The sequence below is a fragment of the Ovis aries genome, chromosome 5 (genome assembly GCF_016772045.2).
Source record: "Ovis aries strain OAR_USU_Benz2616 breed Rambouillet chromosome 5, ARS-UI_Ramb_v3.0, whole genome shotgun sequence".
Lineage (NCBI taxonomy): Eukaryota > Metazoa > Chordata > Mammalia > Artiodactyla > Bovidae > Ovis > Ovis aries.
The window spans coordinates 58563073-58582835 of NC_056058.1; the positions used below are offsets into that span (position 1 = coordinate 58563073).

Below are 19763 nucleotides of genomic sequence, written 5' to 3' on the forward strand. Positions count from 1 at the left end.
AGAGCCAGCTCTGACCCTGTCATTCCAGAATCACTTACGAATCTTGTTTTTAGACCATTTCTTAGAATCACAGACTCAAGGGGACCTTACGCGTCATTTTGCTGGCGTCTCAGTGATACTCCTATCGGATGGTCCCAGTTTCTTATTAGTTTCTACTTCTTTTAAAAATGTCTATCTCCCCCGTTCTTCCATCTGCTGATGACATTTGCTCTTGAGAATACAAAGAATAAAGCTGATCCCTCTCCCTGTGACAAGTGGTATCAGTCAGGATGGGCCAAGTTGTGCTGTAGTAACAAGTAATCCTCTTGGAGGCTCGGCCCAAGGCGCCTTTCTCATCTACAAGTCCTATGTAGGCTGCCTAAGTGGGCTCTGCTCATCAGAATCACTCAGCAACACAGTGTGGTGGAAGTTTTATCGTGATACTTGCTTCCACAAGCACCATAATTGGATCAGAAGTATACAGGCAGTGGATTTACAAAGATCAATGACAGGTTCTGGAGTCTTGGCTCCAACCACTTATTTTCTTCAAGCAAATTATTTCATCTCTTTAAGGTTCTATCTCTTATCTATAAAGTGAGGATCATGAGAAAGTACCTATCTCGCAGATTTGCTATGAGATTAACTGAGAGGACGGATGTAAACCCTTGGCCCAGAGTCTGGTTCATAGAAAGAACTCAATAAATCTCAGTTATATATAATGTTACCATGGAATTATGTTAACTGAATAGTGCCTACCAGCTCCAGACAGAACAGTGGTTCTTTCCACTGTTCCTCATGTTGACCAGTTTGAATTCCTTTGAAGAGTTTTTTGTTTTTTTTTAAGAAAAATAGTCAGTTTAATGATAATTACAACAGAACGTGAGAGTTTTTTTTATGATGCAACTCATTTTCACATTATTTTTAATGTACTTTATCTCATGAGAGAGGCCCTTAAGAGTTCAAAGCTGAGGCACAAAAGGATACATCCATGTGTCTTTCCAACCCCAACCAATTTATCCAGTTCAAGGCACATTACCAAGTCCTTTTGAGGAATCCAGAGAAGAGAAGTAAAATCTGGAGAATTCTTGCTTGAGTTACAACCCTATGGCAGAGAAACACAGCAGTCAAACTGTAGAATGTCAGAGTGACAAGAAACTTTTAGAACAAGAAGGTCCCATCACGATGTCTCTTTTACAGAAGGGTAAACACAAGTCCAGAGAGGGAAGGGGGCTGATGCAATGTCACACAGCAGTTCAGTGTCAAAGCTGAGACCAGACGCACTTCCTTCAATTACAATCTTAGGGCTGTCCACACATCACATAAGGGAACAACATTCTCTACCACTGGGCAAGGAGTGGGGCAGATATCTCGGAATTATAGCTTGTCCTCATTTCACAGAGTTGTACTCTGATGGAGCTGTAAAGTTAAGAACTTTATAAACATTACCTTATTAAGGCTTCTTGGAAACCCAAAGTCACATCTCCTCTGGGTCATGGGACATGCGTTGAGCATCCAGTGAACAAACAAAGGGTAACGTTACATTTTTCACTTCGTTTAGGAAACCTGGCTTCTAATTATAGGATTTGTTTAATAATCCCGGGTGGTTTACAAAGGCTTGGAGTCAGCCTGCAGTCCTGAGGGCTGCTGAGGAGTGTCAGATGTGGAGACGCGGGTGGGGTGAGGGTAGGGAGCAGGGAGGGGGCCTCTGTGGCAAAGGGGAGAGATGGATGAGCAAAGTCAACTGAAGCCGAGGCCTGGAGGGGACTATTAAAGTAATTTTGCCTAATCCTGCCAATCAGGTTGCTCCCATCTGGAAATTATCTCCAATAACTCCCCTCTGTTACCATAACCCTTTCATACAGGGGCAGTGAACCTGAACTTGCTCTGTGGCGTGCAGGTGAAACAATGGTCACACTGCTCTTGGCTTCTACAAAAAACTGACCCCTTTCATTCAGTCATGATTAGTGCCCTTCTCCTTGGGGGAACATGGACTAGGAGTTGGTTTGATCTCCATGGTTATTTAAATAAATATATTTTATTTTAAGTAAGTTATTTTTAAAAATAAATCTTTACAAATTTTGTAAAGTACTGCTATACTAATATATTCTATCTTAACACACAAAAAAGAAATTAGATAGAAATAAAAATATAAGTCCCTATATTGTAATAACTGTATATATAATAGAATATAACTAAACCCCTTTAGTTAAGTTCATCACCTCAGTGCAAATCAGGAAAAAAAAATCAAAAACAGAAAACTACAATGAAGTAAGACAAAATCACCCAAATTCCCATATTCTTGCAAACATCCAACAGTGTATTTTCGCACACATGTGCAACCATACGCACACTCACATGTGTCACAGGCAGTTCCTTTGCACCATTCAGGTTGTGGTTACTGTGGCCCAATTGCTGCTCAGACGTTAAGTGTTCAAGGCCTCATATGCCAGTAAGAGCACAAAGCAAAGCACAATGCAGCCGCTCTCCCGGAGGCTCTTACCACTGTTCTCTTACACACCCAGCAGTCCCCTAATCCTTACGTATAGACAAGTGATGAGCCCCATCTGGTGCTATATCAACGTGTCGACCATGATAGAAGGACATGACTGTCCAAGCAGAAGCTGCTCCTGGTGAGTTACATCCAGAACTGTGGGTCAAGTTCACAATCCCCAAAGGGCCTTCAGAGTTGAAAGCTAATATTCTCCCTAGACCAGGGAAGGGCTCCAAGCCAACTGCCTAGGGCCCTTCAATGGGGCAAATCTGTCCCATTTTCCAACAGCATTGATATGCCAGAGAGTCACAGAAATTTCAAAGGACTGTACCACACCATTGCCCCTCCCCTACAACTGCTCCCTCCCCGGTGATCAGCACAAAAGATTTGATACATCCTTCTCTCCCTGCCTTTCCCAGAAATACTCCCTTCAGACAGTTCATAATGACCTTCTGTCCTGGTCTGTCCATGCGGTGGACTAAGGCAAGACGAAACACAAACCTAACCTCCAGCAGGGCATCTTGCTACATGCACACTTACTCCTCCATACAGACACATCATTTATTTTGTTATGGTAAAAATATGCACAACATAAAACTGAACATTTTAACTTTTTTAAGTGAACAATTAAATGGCATTAAGTACATTCACACTGTCGTGCAATATCACCACTATCCATTTCCAGAGCTTTTCCATCATCCCAAACAGGAACTCTATAGCCATTAAACATTAACTCCCTATCTTCTTCCCCCCAGGCCTGGCAACCTCTATTCTGTCTGTCTTTATGACTTTGTCTAGATACCTCATATAAGTGGAATCATACGGTATTCATCCTTTTTGTATCTGATTTCACTCAGCATAATGTTGTCAAAGGTCACCCACGCTGTTGCATGTACCATAATTTTGCTCCTTTCTACGGCTGAACAGCATTACACTGTATGCATGAGCCACATTTTGTTTATTCACTTATCCATTTATGGACACTTCAGCTGTGTGCACATTTTGGTTATTGTGAATAATGCTGCTACAGAGGTCAGTGAACAAGTGTCTAAGTATCTATGGGTTTTGGTGGTGGTGATAATTATTATTATTATCATAGCCATCCATCCTGAAGAGTGTGAAGTGGTATTTCATTGCAGTTTGGCAAACACATCATTTTACTTAAATGGTATTATTCCATATATCTTCTTCTATACCACAATCTTTAACCTCAAATATGTTGTGGACAGCTATCTATAAAATATTTTTGAGGGACTTTCCTGGTGGTCCAGTGGCTAAGACTCCATGTTCCTAATGCAGGTATGATCACTGGTCAGGAACTAGATCCCACATGCCACAACAAGAGTTTGTTTGCGTGCCATAACTAAATATTACACGTGCCACAGTGAAGATCCCACGGCCACAGTTGAGACCAGGCGCTGTCAAGTAAGTAAGTGAAATAAATAAATATTTTAAAATACATGTATTTTTTAAAAATTGGTTTGATGACCATTATAAGCAGTTCTTCACTAATTGTTTAATACCTCTCAGAATCAAACTAGGTCAATGAAACAAAAGTCGTATGCTCATCACAGAAACATATGGAGCTTGATTTTCAATGTTCCAAAACATGTCTCCCAAATGATCACCTCTGAGGTCTGCCTTTGGGCCGAACTAGCATCAAATAAGGGTTAGAGGGGCCAGGGACAGGTTGGGGTGAGAACATGAAGTGTGAGATAAAGCTCACAGGACCTAAGGGCTGGAAGGGACTTGTCAAGCTGTCGTTCAGTCTGTTAGCTGTCCTGGTAAAGTGATGAGTTCTCTGACCCATCAATTTATCAAGACAGCCCATTAGTCCATCTCATCCTTGAGTAAATCCACTGACTCAAAAAGTCCTTCCTGCGACTTCCCTGGCAGTCCAGTGGTTAAGGCTCTGTGCACTGGGGGTGCAGGTTCAATCCCTGGTTGGAAACTAAGATCCCACATGCCCCCCCGCCTCAAAAAAAGTCTTTCCTATGCAGGTCTAAACCCCATCTTCCTTCAGGTTCAGCTGCACCAGTTCAACCTCTTCCTTGATCACCAGTAGAGGTGGAGTAGCTTTGCTCCATTCCCTTGAGTCTCCAGGCCCCTCACCCTCCCACTAGGGATTACCTTGCCCCTGACAGCACACACCCTCTGAGGACAGGGAACTCACCAGACACTCTGATTCTTAGCCCCTAACAAGAGGCTCCCCTCACCTTCCCAGACGCCTTACTCTGGCCTCCTCACAAAGCCAGTCTCTGCTTCCCCTGGGAATGGAGGGGTTTCATGGCTGCCTCGCCACAGTGTGGAAAGAAAAGCCACGTCACACAATGGTTAATGGTTAAGGCACTAATGACTCCCAAGAGAGGGCGTGAGAGCAAACAGAAATGGTTTCCAAAATGTTTGAGACAGATCTGGGGAGACTGTGTCACAAATGGCTGCCATTTAGTTAGTCTCTTGAGATATTATGGCTCCGGGACACCTCCTCTCCTAGGATCTGCCTCCAGGTCATTTCAAATCCTTGCTCTGACCTCTAGTAAAAGACTTCCTGATAAAGGAAACTTGGCTCACAAGGGTGGCCGACTCATGCTTGGCCAAGCGCAGAGTTCATGAGTACTCAAATGGTGGGTCTCTCCGTGACTTACACTGGTTATTTTTCTGTTTTCTTCTCTCTCTTGATGTAATATCCTGATGAGACAGTAGCAGGAGTAACAGAAGCATAACTTAAGTTTCACAGCTTCCAAAGTGGGCTTTCCATAGGGCTCCATCGGGCCGGTTTATCTTTTCCCTGCGATCCGCTGGTGGTGCTTTGGATGAAAACACTGAGCAGAGTAGAGGGTGGGCCTAGAGCCTTCCTCGCCACAGTCTTACACCCCAGGGGCACACGTGTGAATGGCATCCATCTTCTCGGCTCAGGAAGGAAGCAGATGACACGAACAGCAAGCCTGCTATGTGTCAGGTGTGGGGTAGATATCCAGCATTTACTGAGCACTTATTCTGGGGCCACACAGGACTGACCCCTTCATAAGTACTGTCTGGCTTCATCTTCACAGCAACCCTGGGAGGTGAGGGCTGCTTCTGGCTCCATTTTACAGAGGAGGAAAGTGGGGGTCACAGATGTTAAACACAGTTCCCAGCCCCACCCCCTCCGGGAAGCGGCAGAGGCAGTGCTCCAGGCTTGGACCATCCCCCAGGACTGCACCCTACCTGACCCTCACGGCAACACCAAATGGCAGGCCCTGTGCTCCCCACTTCACGGAGCAGCAGCTAAACAACTGCACCCAGACCTCACAGCCAAGAAACTGCCAAGGCAGGGACAAACACAAGCTCCGAGAAGAGATTTCTTTCCTCAGAAGGAGCAAAGTTGGGGTGAAGACCCTCTTACTAGGCCAGGAGCCTCTTAAGACCAGGTACAGTGTAGGGCTCAGCATGCCACATCCCTGGGGCACCTAGCTGCCCCACGTAAGATGGCCTGAGGGAATTTTAGAGGTGATCCTGCCCCAGGAAAGGGGAGGGGAGGGGGCAGCAGTCCCGTGTGGGCCAGGGGTCCAGGGGACAGTGAATGAGAGTCTGAATGAAGGTGATTGGGGTCCAGCCAGCCTCACCACAGAAAGGGAGCTCTGAGCAACAAGGCCACTGGGAGGAGCCCTCCACCGGCCTCAGCTCCACAGGCATCTCACTCCTCTGCCCATGGCTGCTGGCTCCACAGGCATCTCGCTCCTCTGCCCATGGCTGCTGGCTCCACAGGCATCTTCCTGGCGGTCCCTCGCCCACACTGCAGGAGGCCTGGGGACTCACCCTCCCTAGGGGAGTTGCGCTCTCTGGGAAGAGCCAGATGACAAGCAACTACTTCACTAGATTCATACGAAATAGGCACAGCCCTGGAGGGCAGCAAGCAGAGGCAGCGATGGAGACTAACACTATGGCCAGACAAAGCCTCTCCTGGAGGTGACTTCTGAGTCCAGAAGCAGGAGGAGGGGCCAGCCATGGGAAGATTACGGAGAGAGCACTTTTGTCAGAGAGGACTGCAATGCAAAGGCACTGAGGCATGAAAAATGTTAAGGATTGTCTAAGAGCCTCTGATGGCCAGAGCATAATGGGAAAGGGTGAAGGACAGGCATTTCTCTAGACTAGGACTCCAGGGGAAGGAGAGCCCTAGAGGCGGGTCTTCAGACTCCTCTCCTGCTGGTTGCAGGCCCCATGTGTGACCAGGGCAGGCCCTACCCTTCCGGGGCGCCAGCCTTCTTTGCACAATGATGGGATTGGCCCCCCAGGGTCCCAACTTTCTAAAGAGAGGATTTACTTCCTCATGGTCACCTATCCCCTGCCATTCCCACCACCCTCTGGACCCCAGGAGCCAGGACGGGTATCTTCCCTGCCAGAGATTCCCAGAAAAAAATCTCAGTACTCCCACTCCAGCCCTGGGACACAGGGGCCAGGGGAGAGGGAGGAAATTCTCACACATAGCTTGCTCCCAGGGAGTTTGCTCATGTTCCCAGGCTGACAACTGGCAACCCTCAGAACTCCGGCCCCTACCCCCTTCCTCCTCCTCCTCCTCCTCTCCCTGCCTCCCGCTCTTCCCCCAGCCCCCCTTCTTGAGCTTAATGACTTCCACATGGGCCTCTGGCAGCTGGAGCCAAGCCTCCCAGCATTGTCTGAAATCTCCAAATTTAGAAGAAATATGAAAATTGTCAACCACTCCTTCCTTAGGGGGTAAAAGCAACATTCGGCACCGGGGGCAGGTCAAGGCGAGGCAGTCACGTGGCAGGCGCCTGGGCCAATGGGGGCCCCTGAGAGGACTCAGCACCCGCCTCGCCCCAACACCAGGCTCGCCTCTTCAGCTCATATAAGGTAAAAGGCAGAGGGGTCTTTGCGGCCAGGGAGCAGCGGGCAAGGGGCTAAGGGGAGGGGGGCCCAGTGCCAGCTGTTTAAAAGTGCCCCTGTGGCAGTGGCAGTGAGGGGTGCCAGAGGTCCAGTGAAGTTAGTTGAGAAGCAGTGATACCTCCAACCATTCCCCAAATGGGCTGGCCCATGTCTCCAGGCCACAAGGAGCCACACCTGGATGGACCCCGAGAGAGGTAAGAACCAGTGGCAGACAGGGGTCTGTGAGTCTAGTTGTGTGTATGTGTTGTGTGTGTGAGGGGGGTCTCTGTGGTATCCTCCTCCCCCGGGAGACCCCGGGGGATGCTGCGTCGGGGTTCTGATCCTTGCTCTCTTGCTAACCCCCTCTGGGCCTCAGTTTCCTCATCTGTGCAGAGCCTGGACTGGATGATCTCTATGCGTGCATCTTGCCCTGACCAGATGTGCAGATCTGTGATCCTGTTGGCTATGGGGACTCCTTGTGGCTGTGGTTAAATGCAGGGGGTGGGAGCAGAGGGAGGGGATGGCGTTGATGTCCCACCACCTGAGCATCACCGCTGTACCCGAGTCTGGGCCTGTCTTGCTGACTTCGCTATAGACAATGCTTCTTCCTTGTCTATGAGGTTTGATTTCTCAGCCCTAAGAGCCTGGGGCTCCTGGCAAGTAAAATTGTTTTCAAATAATGATTTCAAGAAACAAAGCTGTTGGAGAAGCTATGTCAGCTCAGGTTCCAGCAGACAGGCAGTGAGGCGGGAAGGCCAGGGTGTTGGCTGAGAGGCAGCAGTGGGTAGGGCACACTGGCTGGGGGATGGGGGCGCAGGCTCCAGCCTCAGCTCTGCTTCTCACTGCCTGGTCCTGTGGCCCCAGGCAGACACCCTACCCTCTCTGGGTTGCAGTTTCCCATCTGTACTGTCAGGCCATCAGACAACACAGTCTCTGTGCTTCTGAGGATGTGGCTTTAGAGCCCTGTTTGAGCCTAGAGGGCAGCTGATGTTGGGAAGTTTCCCCAGGAGGCCCTGAGCTGAGTCTGCCATTTGACAACAGGTTTAGAGGCCAAGCTGACACCTGGAGCCTGGGATGTTCTTGGAGGTTGAGCCTCAGGAGGTGGAAAGAGCTGAAGCATCTCTGACTGCAGGCTTGACCAAGGGAAGGGTCAGCCCACAGCCCCGAGACCTCAGGATGAGCCTGCCCCGAGGCAGCCTCTGCTGGGGAAGGTGCTGGTCTCTAAATTCAGTGTACTAAGGGTTCAGGATCTTGGAGGGAGATGGGGACAGCAGAGAGTTCCAGTGAGGTGAGGTGGTGGAGCCAGGGGATTCAGAGGAAAGCAGAGGACTTGCAATGGGGAACGTGGGAGGCAGGGCTGGAAGACACGGCTCTTCTGAGTATGCTCTGGCCACATCTAGGGCCCAGAATGGACACAGTCCTACAGTGTCAGCCTGCCCAGCACTTTCACCTCCCACTAAAAGCAGACTCTGGAACCAGTTGCCTGGGTCCAATTCTGGCTTGTTTTTACTTACAGAACACATGACCTTGGGCAAGTCACTTGCCTTCTCTGAGCCTCAGCTTCCTCTTCTATAGAACAGCTATGGTCTCTGTTCTGACCTCACTTGGCTGTCCTAAAGCGTAAGGGACATATGTACCTAAGAGCAAGCTCCTTTGTCCATGGGATTTTCCAGGTCAGAATACTGGAGTGGGTTGCCATTTCCTCCTTTAGGGGATCTCCCCAATCCAAGGATCGAACCCACATCTCCCATGTCTCCTCCATTGCAGGCAAATTCTTTACCTGCTAAACTATCGGGGAAGCCTAAAAGCAGAATAAATGGGGCTCATGTTCATTACGTTTGGACCCTAGTCCTGTTGTGAAGCAAGATGACCTTAGCTATGTTTAGAGAGAAGTGAGAGTGAGGACTGGCCAGGGAGCACCCTAAATTGCTGAAGACAGAACAGGGTCTGGAAAGAAGCAAGAGGGGTAAGTTCAGAGGTCAGAGGTTACAAGGCACAGGAGAGGGTCAGCTTGAAATGTGTAAAGGGCTAGGTGAAGTCTCATTTTCTGCATATATAATAGGGCCTTCTGTGGGTCATGTGTCCCAAAGTGTGGTGTCTGAAGCACTGCACACTCATCAGCTGACAGGGAATCCTGGCTCTGGCAGGAAGCTGCACTCCAGCCTCTCCAGGAAACACCAGGTGTATGGAGTTTGGAGAATTCTGTGCTGTCAAGTAGCCTGAGGCCCTTACAAACACAGTCGAGGTCACTGAATCCAGAAGAAGAGAAGACTGCTTTAGGTCACACAGAGAGCTGATGGCAGAGCACAACAAGCCTCTGCCAGCAAGGTGGCGCGGACAGGAGAACCACACTGCGATTGCCTTTACACAAACTACAGTCATGCACAGCAACCCTGCAAGGCAGGGGCAACAATTAGCCCTGTTGCACAGACAAGGACACTGAGAAAGAGAGGTTAAGTAGCTTACATAAGGTCACACAGCCGGTGAACTACTACACCTGGACATGGTATGTCTATCCGCTGCTCCTGCCCCTTTGTCCCCAGAGGTCTCCTACCTCCTGCCCTGCTCCTTGGACACCACACTCCATAACTTCCTGGGGACCCTCCAAAGCACCTCATGAATATGTACAGGGAATCTCCCCTCTCTTGCATTATCACTTAATCCTCCCAGGATTACCCTTGGGCAGGATCAGCATCATTCCACCATCCTAATCCATATGGAAAAAAACCACTCGAGCTTACCCAAAGTCACACAGCTAGAACTGGCGGAAGGGGTTTGAACCCACTCTGCAAAATGCGTGCTTGTAGTCTGCCCACCAGGACCCCTCTGAGTGCAGGGATGAGGAATCCCACTTCTCGAGGAGACCGAGGCTAAGCGGGTGACCACACCAGAGTTTGAATCTGAGTCTTCTAGTTCCAAGCCCATCGCTCTTCCTTTAGCTCCACCACTGCCAAAACAGAAAAGAGTCTGCTTGTCATTGGTCCCTAGGAGCCACAGGACAGCTCTTTGGGCAAAGTCAGCCCTTTCCCAGGCTGGCTTGTGCCAGGGAACAGCTGACACACACACAGCCCCGAGGAATACAAAGCTCCAGTCCCGGTGCCACCCCTGACCCGTGGGGCTGTCTTATTCACTGTGTGAGCCCTGAGGGTGGGAGGAGACAGCCTCTGAGGTCCTCATCTCCAGGCTATGCCTGGGCCCTGCCTCAACAGTGATTTCCCAACTAAACAAGCCCTGGGGCTCAGGGCCTTGGGTTGTGCAAAGGATCATGATAAAGCTTTTTCCAATTGTGGTTATTATGACCATTTTTGTCCATGTCTCCTGGGGCACATGAGCCAGAGTTTCTCTGGGATTCATATTTAGAGATGGATTGCTAGGTTCTGGTGTGCATGACTATCAACATCACAGGAAAGCACCAGATTATTTTCTAAAGTGGCCAATCCATGTCACAGCTTCCACCAGCAGTACAGTATGTGAGCAGTCCCTTCCTTGACAAGCCTTGAAATTACCTGAATTCTTGTTATATACTTTGTTCTTATTGAATTTGTATAATTAAGAAGGAAGAAACAGAAATGCTTTAATGCTACTGTCCACATGGGTATTTAGAAACTTGCCCTACATGCACCAAGTTGCAGGGCAGCCTGCAGGCCCCGGAGTAGGGGTGGGCACAGCCCACATGGCCCTCCCCCAGCCCAGCAGTACACAGGGGCCTCGGGCCAATCGGAGATTGCCTGCGATAGTCTGCAGGAATTTGGGGTGGGGAAAGAGCCCACGTGTCTGCCACCTCCTAACGGCCTGTCTAGACAACCCTGGCCCCACGGGGCTTCACCACACATGGTGAAACCCCACAGAGACCGGCCCCCTCCCTTCTTGCAAAAGAGGCTTGTTGGCAACAGTGCTTCATCACCAGAAACCTTTTCTCCAATTCAAAACAGGAATGCACCGCATGAGTCACCCACTCTCGTGGCCCATCAATCACCCACTCATCAGGCCCCTTTTTGTTTGGATGAGAAAACAGAGGCTGACTCTGGAGCCAGGGACCTTTCCAGTGTGGGCTGAATGAATCCCCATGCCCAGGTGATAAGGGGACCAGGCGGGTCAGAGCACTGCTTGAGTGAGCTAAGATGCAGCAAGCAGTTCAGTTCAGTTCAGTCACTCAGTCATATCCAACTCTTTGCGACCCCATGGACTGCAGGCTTCCCTGTCCATCATGAACTCCGGGAGCTTGCTCAAACTCATGTCCATTGAGTCAGTGAAGTCATCCAACCATCTCATCCTCTGTCATCCCCTTCTCCCACCTTCAATCATTTCCAGCATCAGGGTTTTTTCAAATAAGTCAGTTCTTCACATCAGGTGGCCAAAGTACTAGAGTTTCAACTTCAGCGTCAGTCCTTCCAATGAATATTCAGGACTGATTTTCTTTTGGATGAACTGGTTGGATCTCCTTGCAGTCCAAGGGACTCTCAAGAGTCTTCTCCAACACCACAGTTCAAGATGCAGCAGGCTGGCCATTAAAGGTGCCAGAGAGGAGTCAGGCTGCTTGGGTTTGCATCTCAGATCTGCCCCATAACAGCTGTGTGACCTTGGGCAAGGTAAGAGTACCAGCCTCATTAGGTTATTGAATCATCTGGATTAAATGAGTTACAACTCATGAAGTCCTTAGATCAGTGACTGGCACATAGTACTCAATAAATAAATAACTGTCCAAATGTGATGACAAAAGGCAGTTTCTTTAAGAGGGAGGAGGTGCCATATGAAGCCCCAACTCCACCCTCCACCTAGGGGGATAATCTACTCTTGCTCCTTCAGAAATAACAATAACTATATATCAAGTCTTCCCAAGCAGCCAGCTCTCCACCCAGCACTCTCTGAAGTAAATACCATGATCCCTCTGGAAAGCCAGAGGCTCAGAGAGATTGAGTGTCATTTGCCCAAAGTCACACAGCTTTATATAAGGCTCAGCTGGGGCTCAAACCCAGGTCTGGCTGACTCCAGAACCCATGCACAGAAACCCTAGCACTGTCCTAACTAGTCTGTGAGCAAAAGCTACTTCTGGTTGTACTCGTCTAGTAGGAAAACTCTTGGCATTTAGGAAGGGGGCTATTTGAAGAATGATGCCTTAGTAAGATAAAAACAGAGCCCCCCTTTCCCATCCCCATGCTCGCTCAGGGGCAAAAAATTTCAGACAATACTTCTCACCGGTGAGCATATCTTTCTGTGGGCTGAGTGCCCTCAGGGCCTGGTCAGTCCTGGGCTGCCCCTGATTGGCACAGCTCATTGGTGCTTTGAGGAGGAAGCCGCCTCACTCCTGCACATCCCTGAGAGCGCACATTCTACCCACACGCCTAGGTGCCCTCCTGTGAGGTCCTCCTCTGACCCAAGCGACGCTCCGAGGAAAATGGAAAACACACTGGACACTGCAAGCTTGGCAGGGACACTGCTCGACTGCCACTAGCTTCCGCCTCTACCCTCCTCCTCCTTCAGGGAAACAGCTCAGGTTGAAGTGTTCAGAGGCAGGCTGCCGCCTTGGGAGGCCATCCATAGTGGCCATGACATCACCCTGGCAGGGCTGCTGGGCTCCGGGGCCACTGATCAGTCTGCCCAGGGCCTGCTGGACCTCAGGCATATGACCCCAACAACCCCACTGTGTCTGAGGGCATCTGATGAGATAAACTGAACAAGATGGGGAGAAAGGGAAAGAAACAGGCTAAGACGCTGGCCCTGGCTCTACAGCCAACAGAGAAGTTAGTCCATCCCTCTGGGCCCTGCAGGATGAGACGCTCCATGATTTGGGATGGGAATAGGACAGCTCCCGTCACCCCTTGTATGACAGTGGACACTCAGACTCTTAGGGAAGATAAAGCTGGGGTGGGGTGGTCAGAGTGGCAGTGGCACACTTTGGACACACAGAGGTGAGAGAAGACGGCACCCCAGGGGAGTCCTGCCTGCAAAGGTGGGGAGGCAGGGCTGGAAAAATGTTTTCAGAAGAACAGCAAACAAGTGGTTTGCTGTTGGTTCCACTCGGCTGGAACCAAGAGTGGGTCAAGACCCGCTATGATTTGAGGCTGGCTAAGTGGTGAAGGTCTGGTCATGGAGTGGCTTTGATCTCCAGAAACCAAAGCTCCAGAAGATGGAAGAAGTGTTCCTGGGAGGGACATTTGTACCCTCCCCCAAAATACCATCAGACCAAGAGCCCCAGTGGAGGAGAGAGACCTGGGAATTTGGACACTGTTGACTCTGAGGTGTCAAATATGAGGCTGGGGGGTTAGGAAGCCCGAGGGCTGCAGTCATCATCTTTGAGATTTGAAGAGCTCTCTGGGGATCAGGAATTTGTTCTTTGCAGCCTGAAAACACAGGGCATGCAGCCCCAGACAGGCAAGTATCTGCAGGATATTAGGAAGAAGTCTTCAACAGTTTGTCCACAGAGAGATGAGGTGATTGGAAAGCAGTGAGCTTCCTGTCACCAGACAGGTATATGAGCTTAGCAGGGACACTCTAGAACTCAGCATTAGAGGAGGTTAGACCTCATGGCTTTTCCCACCACCAGTCTGAGATGTCACATGACAGCCCTAATGGCCCTGGGATAGTCTTGTGGGGCTGAACACCCCCTGCTGCCTAGATGTCAGATTCCCAGCTGGGCATGACATCAGTTCTGCCCTGACTTCACACAGGGGCCTCTAGAGACACCCCTTCCCTTTTCCTCCCACTTCCTTCCACCCCTCTGCTGCCTTCTGCCCTTTTCAGAGAGCACCAGGCTTGACCAGAGAGACCTGGAGCCTGGTTGTGAGATCAGGTCCCCAGGGAACAATCTGCCCAGCAGGAATGAGGCAGAGGGGGCCAGCATCCCTGGAGGCCCTGTTCACACGCCCCACAGAGACTGCATGGAAATTCCAGGAGAGTCACAGGGAAGATTCCAATTTAGAACAAAATGCTTTATTTTTGTCCCCTTTCCTTTCCCCTTACTGGGGGGAAGGGGAGGCTGTCACAGGAGGTTGGGGGAGGAAAGCAAGCATCCTCGTTGGGCAGAATCACAGGAGGACCAGTGTGGAGAGATGGGGGTGCAGGGCAGAGAGGGAAGGGACCCAGATGGGCCTGGGGAAGTGGACTCCACATGGGAGAGGGCGACGGGGAGGGCAAAATCGAGGGGATAACAAGACCAGCAGGCATTTCTGGACACTCAAGACCAGAGTTACTTCAGCTCTGGGTTCAAGCTGAGGTCAGAGAATCAGCCGAGTTTCCCAGAAGAGACAGATGGTATCAGGATCAGTTCTTTTGAGACTCTTGGACACTGGGGCCAGGCCTTAAGGGACTGTAAAGCTACAGAGTACTACTAAATCCATCTCATTCACCCTGGTGATCCTGGGAGACACTTAGTAAACACTCCTCATGTTGAATCCTAAACCCATAGCATAAAAGTCCTATTAGAGCCAACAGGGACCTTTAAGTGCATCAAAACCATCTCCTCGTGTTACAGATGCAGGACCTGAGGTCCACGATGGAAGGAGACTTGCCTGAGGTCAGACTGCCAGAGTGGCCACCCAGCCCTATGCATCTTTCTTTGCCTCTTCCCTGCCTTCTAGCCAGAGATGGAGACTATGGTATGGTCTCCGCACAAGGAGGGAGACAAAGAAAAGGCAGGTGCCCTGCCAGGACATAACGGTCTCCAGGAGGTAGTCAGAGGAGAGAGTCATAGCTTCAGTCCTGGGAACTCTGCCCAGGAGGGTGCTTTCCTTGGCCAGACATGGTCCCCAGAGTTGTCAGCTGCTGCAGATAGGGGACTCCTACAGATGAGAGCGCCCAAGGCCGGAGGGGAAGCCCTAGGTTCTGTTTCTGGCTCTGCCCCAACTCACCACATGACCTGAGATAGGGTCTTCTCTGACCTCAATGTGCCTGGTGAGGGGCTGGACCCAACCAGCTTGGATGGTCAGAGATTTCATCCATGGCCTGCCTCAGTCTCCTGAGTGCCTCCCCCGTCTCTCAAGCCATCTTAGCTTTTGCTTTGGTACAGAAGTAGGCCAGGCACAGGAGGGAAAAACAGTAGCCTGCAGATCCCCCTCTGCTGGGAGCAGCATCCTCTATGCCCTAGCTTTGCTTTCCAGCCTTGGAATTCCCGGAGAGGCAAAAACCTGGGGAGGCTCTCCTGACACTCAGACCAGTGCTTTCACTGACCACACCTTCCAGGATGATAGGCGCATGAGCCAATCTCATGTGGACCTGGGCATTGACTCACTTGACACTTAACACTCCCCACACAGGGCGCCCATACTCTCCCACCCCTCTCTGAGACTTGGTTTCTTCTTCTATCCAACTGGGAGATGGGGTGGAACAGATGTCTCTAGGAGCCCTTGCACTCCAGGACCCCAGGGTGGCCTCCTCAGCTCTTTCTTCACAGAGGGTGGGGCTACCCAGGCCAGGAAACCCCACCAGATCACAACCTCCATCCAGCCCAGTCCCACCCCAGACCCCAGGACTGGGTTTCATCCAGATCTACAGGCTCCAGCCCAGCTCCCTCGGAGGATCTGGGTTTTTCTTACCATAAAAGGGCAAGCTTGCCTCTCTGGGTCCCCACTGCCAGCCCCACTGGGGGAAAGGCGGAACTATTTTTAGAAAACTCTAGGGTTTGCTCCTGAACTCAAGATGGAGCCTGTCTGAGCCTGCACCCGGGGAGCCCTCTCCCATCTCCCTTGCGCACCTGCCCTCTGTCTTCCTCCCTCTTCACCCGTTGCTGTCTCTTCCCTCACTCCTCCTCTCTCTGCCTCTGTCTTGCTCTCTCTCACTCCATCAATCTGTCTTCCCTTTCCCTCTCCCTCTCCTCCTCTCTTCCTTCCCCTTCAATTCTCCCTTCTCCCCAGATCTCCTCTCAGCCAGCTCCCCTTCCCCCTGCCCCTCATCCCTCCCGCAGATCCTGTTTTTGGTGGTTGGAGAGAGTAACACATCTGCACCCCCACACCCTTCTTAAACACTATTTACAACATAAATTCCAAACATCCGCCATCTGGTTCTAGAAAGGGCCAAAAGATATTTAGAAAAGGAAGTCATGATTATTCCATCTTCAAAGCCAAAGGAACATAAAGGCCCTCCTCTCTCCCGCCTCCCTTCCAGGGCCCCTTTGTTAAGATCTGACGGATTAGGATTCTTCAGCGAGTGGAAGGGGTCCCAACTGGGCCTCTGATGGGCTGCATCACTTTAAGCTTGTTATTTCTCTCCACACCTCAGTTTCCTCATCTGAACAGTGGGAACACGACTAATGCTCTGAGACTTCATGTCCTAGCGCAGGAAACCCTGAGGCCCATGTCCCTGGGGCCCACCCTGGGCTGAGCAGCGAGGGTGACTCTCCCCTTGCAGCCCTGTGCCTTTCACCCCAACGAGATCTATGCATTCCTTCATGGTGGGGGCAGGAGCGGAACCAAGCCATCTCCCTTTTTGTGACCCCAGGAGGACTCTGGATTCCACAGAGTCCAGTCCCTTCCCTACATCATAGTGAGGTCCAGAGAGGGGAAGGCACTCATCTACAATCACACAACATGCCTACAGGAGACCCAGTACCTAACCTGCTGCTCTTCCCTTCAAAAACCTTCCAGAAGAAACCAACCTTTGTATTACCCAGAAAACATCACTGAGCCCAGCAAACTGGAACCCTAGAGGTCTCAGTTCTTTGCAAAGTAGACAGGAGAGAAAGAACTAACTCCTTTATCATGGAATTTTCTTCAAATAGACCACATACAAGGGAGAAATGCTGTGGGAAGTCCCCTGTTTCCAGAGACACACATTTGCCAGTGCTGACAGAGCCTTCACTTAACTGAAAATGTGCTCTCTGCTCACAGCCCCCTTTCCATAAGGATGCTTTCCATAATACACATTTGACGGCATGTCCTAAGACACTGACTCATGACTCAGGCTGTCTCCATGAATAGTCTGGTCTTACAGGGGAGCCTGAAAAACACAAGCTAGACGGCAACCCTGATTCTGACGCCTACTAACCGTGTGACCTCAAGGGACTCCTGTAACTCGTGAAAGCCTGTTTCCTCATCTACAAAACAGGATAAGAATGGTACCTGACTCATAAGCAATGGTGAGGATGAGAAAAACCTGTGTAAAATAAAGCCCTTAGCAAGTGTGGAGTGCATCGAAGACACCCAGTGGGCCACCTGTAACATGTACTGGCCATTGTTAAGATTATGGCATGTCCCAGTGTGGTAGGTGGGGGGTGGCTGTCACCGCTGTCACTGTTCTCCCAGTCTGGCCACACTGAAAAGTCAGGGTGATGGGGAGTCTCAGGGACCCTGGTCTCTACCCCCAGCCTCCCAGAGCCCAAGCTACTCAAGGCTGGGTTTGGGATTGTAGGCCATGGGGCTGGGCTCCTTTCTTTCCCTCTCTTCCCTTTCTCCTGCATCGTCTTGTGTTAGCCTCAGACTGCATTCCCAGGCCTTGCTCAAAAGTCCCAGGCAGCAACCTTCCCTGGGGAGGAAGTGGGGAGCGTGTGAGGCTGGTGAACTCAGCGGGGCTGTCAGGGGGTGGGAGGGCGCTCTGGGAACACAGGCCCAGAGAAGCCACACAGTGGAGGGGACACGGGAAGGGGCCCTACACGGCAGCTCCCACATCTCGAGATGCCGCGCTGGACCTTTGCCCTCATCCTTCCTGCTCTCTTGCTCCCGTGGTTGTGTCTCACTGCCGGCTCATAATGGAAGCTGCCGCTGCTCATTGTGGGCTTACAATGTGCCAGCAACCGCACTTGCACTTGACATCCACCTCATTTGACCTTCACAAACAAGCCAAAGTCCAGAGAGGCAAAGCCACCAGCTCGAGATCACATAGCTAGAAAGTGCTTTGGGTGAGAATGCAAACAGAGGTCTGCCGGGCTCCAGGGCTAGCGTCTTCTCAATTCTCCCCAGACATATGCCGGAAACCCTAGGGCCCTGGAACCCAAGGAGAACACAGGCCGGAGGACTTGTACCTGGGTGAGGGAGCCGAGGAAGGGGAGTTGTGGGTAAAGAAGCCCATCCAGAAAAAACTGGCGTGGGGTGGTGGGGGTGTATTCACATGGGGCCCCAACCTCAGCCATCTCCCAGGGTAGTGCCATCTGGCTTGCAGATGTGGCCTATTCCCAGCCCCTCGGACTTCTTGGAAATGAGCAAGACCAGGAGAAGGCACAGGGCCTTTATGCAACATCTATGACGACGTGAGCTCTGTCTTGTGGTCATCCAGCCGACTGTGGCCCAAGCTCAGGGGACAGCTGGGTTGAGAGTGAGCAGCCCAGGGGTCAAGCTGACCTCTGATACTCACCAGGCGTTGACCTGAGTACACTGCAGAGCCTCTTGGAGCCTCAGTAAGCAAGGAAGTCACTCCTATCTCTGGCAGGGGTTTTGAGCATTTCCGAAGCTATGGGAGGGAGCATTTTGCAGGCTGCAAGCCTTGTGCAGCTGGAAGTGGTCACAGGTAGCCCCAGGGCTGTCCCTTCAGTCTTGGCTACTATGTTAACGACAACTTGCCATCTACCCCTAAATGGCTCCTTATCCCTGGGTGAGTCTAGAGGTGGGGGCATTGGTTCACTGGGGCCTCTGAGAAATTTCCTTCCAAATCCACACTTCTGCCAATGGAGTCTTGGTGCTCTGAAAAGGGTAGGCAGCCCCTCTTGCTCTTGGAGCCTAGAGCTCCTCAGAACAGCCCCTTTGAAAGCCGGGCAAGCATTGCAGAAAATGGCAGCCTAGGGGCAGAAGGTGGAAAAGGCAAGGGCACCCACTCCAGTACTCTTGCCTGGAAAATCCCATGGACAGAGGAGCCTGGTGGGCTGCAGTCCATGGGGTCGATAAGAGTTGGACACAACTAGGTGACTTCACTTTCACTTTTCACTTTCATGCATCGGAGAAGAAAATGGCAACCCACTCCAGTGTTCTTGCCTGGAGAATCCCAGGGACTGCAGAGCCTGGTGGGCTACACAGGGGTAGCCCACAGAGTTGGACACGACTGAAGCGACTTAGCAGCAGCAGCAGCAGCAGGGGCGGAAGAACAGACGCCTCGAGGCCTGGAAAATCCCCGCAGACTCGGCCTGAGGCTTCTAAGGACCCAGCAGCAGCCCAGGCTCATCCTCAATCCCTCGGAGCCCAGCAGCCTGGTCAGGACCCACAGGCACCCCAACATTCTCTGATGGGGGCATCCTTGTTCCTTTCAGGCAAGGGCACTGGCTGGTGGGAGCCACCCCTTTTCAACCCTCACACTGACAGAGCAAACACCCCAGACAAGGGCCTCCTGAGGACCCGAGGAGGGCAGGCAGCGGGTTCCCTGGACACAGAACTGTGAGTGCCACCCCTCCCCACCCACTGGCACCCACATCCTCCCCTCTACACCCCGCCGACAATAAACTCCCCATCCCATCCTCAGAATGACCACGAGAGCAGGCCTCAGAATGGGTTAACAAGGAAGGCCCTGTTGATTG

The 19763-nt window shown here is 51.1% G+C and overlaps 1 protein-coding gene and 1 long non-coding RNA gene across 3 annotated transcripts in view; one reads left to right on the forward strand and one right to left on the reverse strand.

Moving 5' to 3' along the window:
* The window catches only part of IL17B (interleukin 17B), a 26620-nt gene extending 13079 nt beyond the window's left edge, over positions 1-13541 (reverse strand). For both annotated transcript variants that reach the window (XM_042250654.2, XM_042250653.2), the window contains exons 1-2: positions 10075-13541; positions 1016-1081 (exon numbers count right to left, since the gene is read on the reverse strand). The gene's annotated coding sequence lies outside the window, so the exon portion shown is untranslated. The remainder of the gene's footprint in view (positions 1-1015; positions 1082-10074) is intronic.
* LOC114114896 (uncharacterized) overlaps positions 7343-19763 on the forward strand; it is a 21458-nt gene continuing 9037 nt past the window's right edge. Inside the window, exon 1 of the long non-coding RNA XR_003589462.3 lies at positions 7343-7548. This is a non-coding gene — a long non-coding RNA (uncharacterized LOC114114896). The remainder of the gene's footprint in view (positions 7549-19763) is intronic.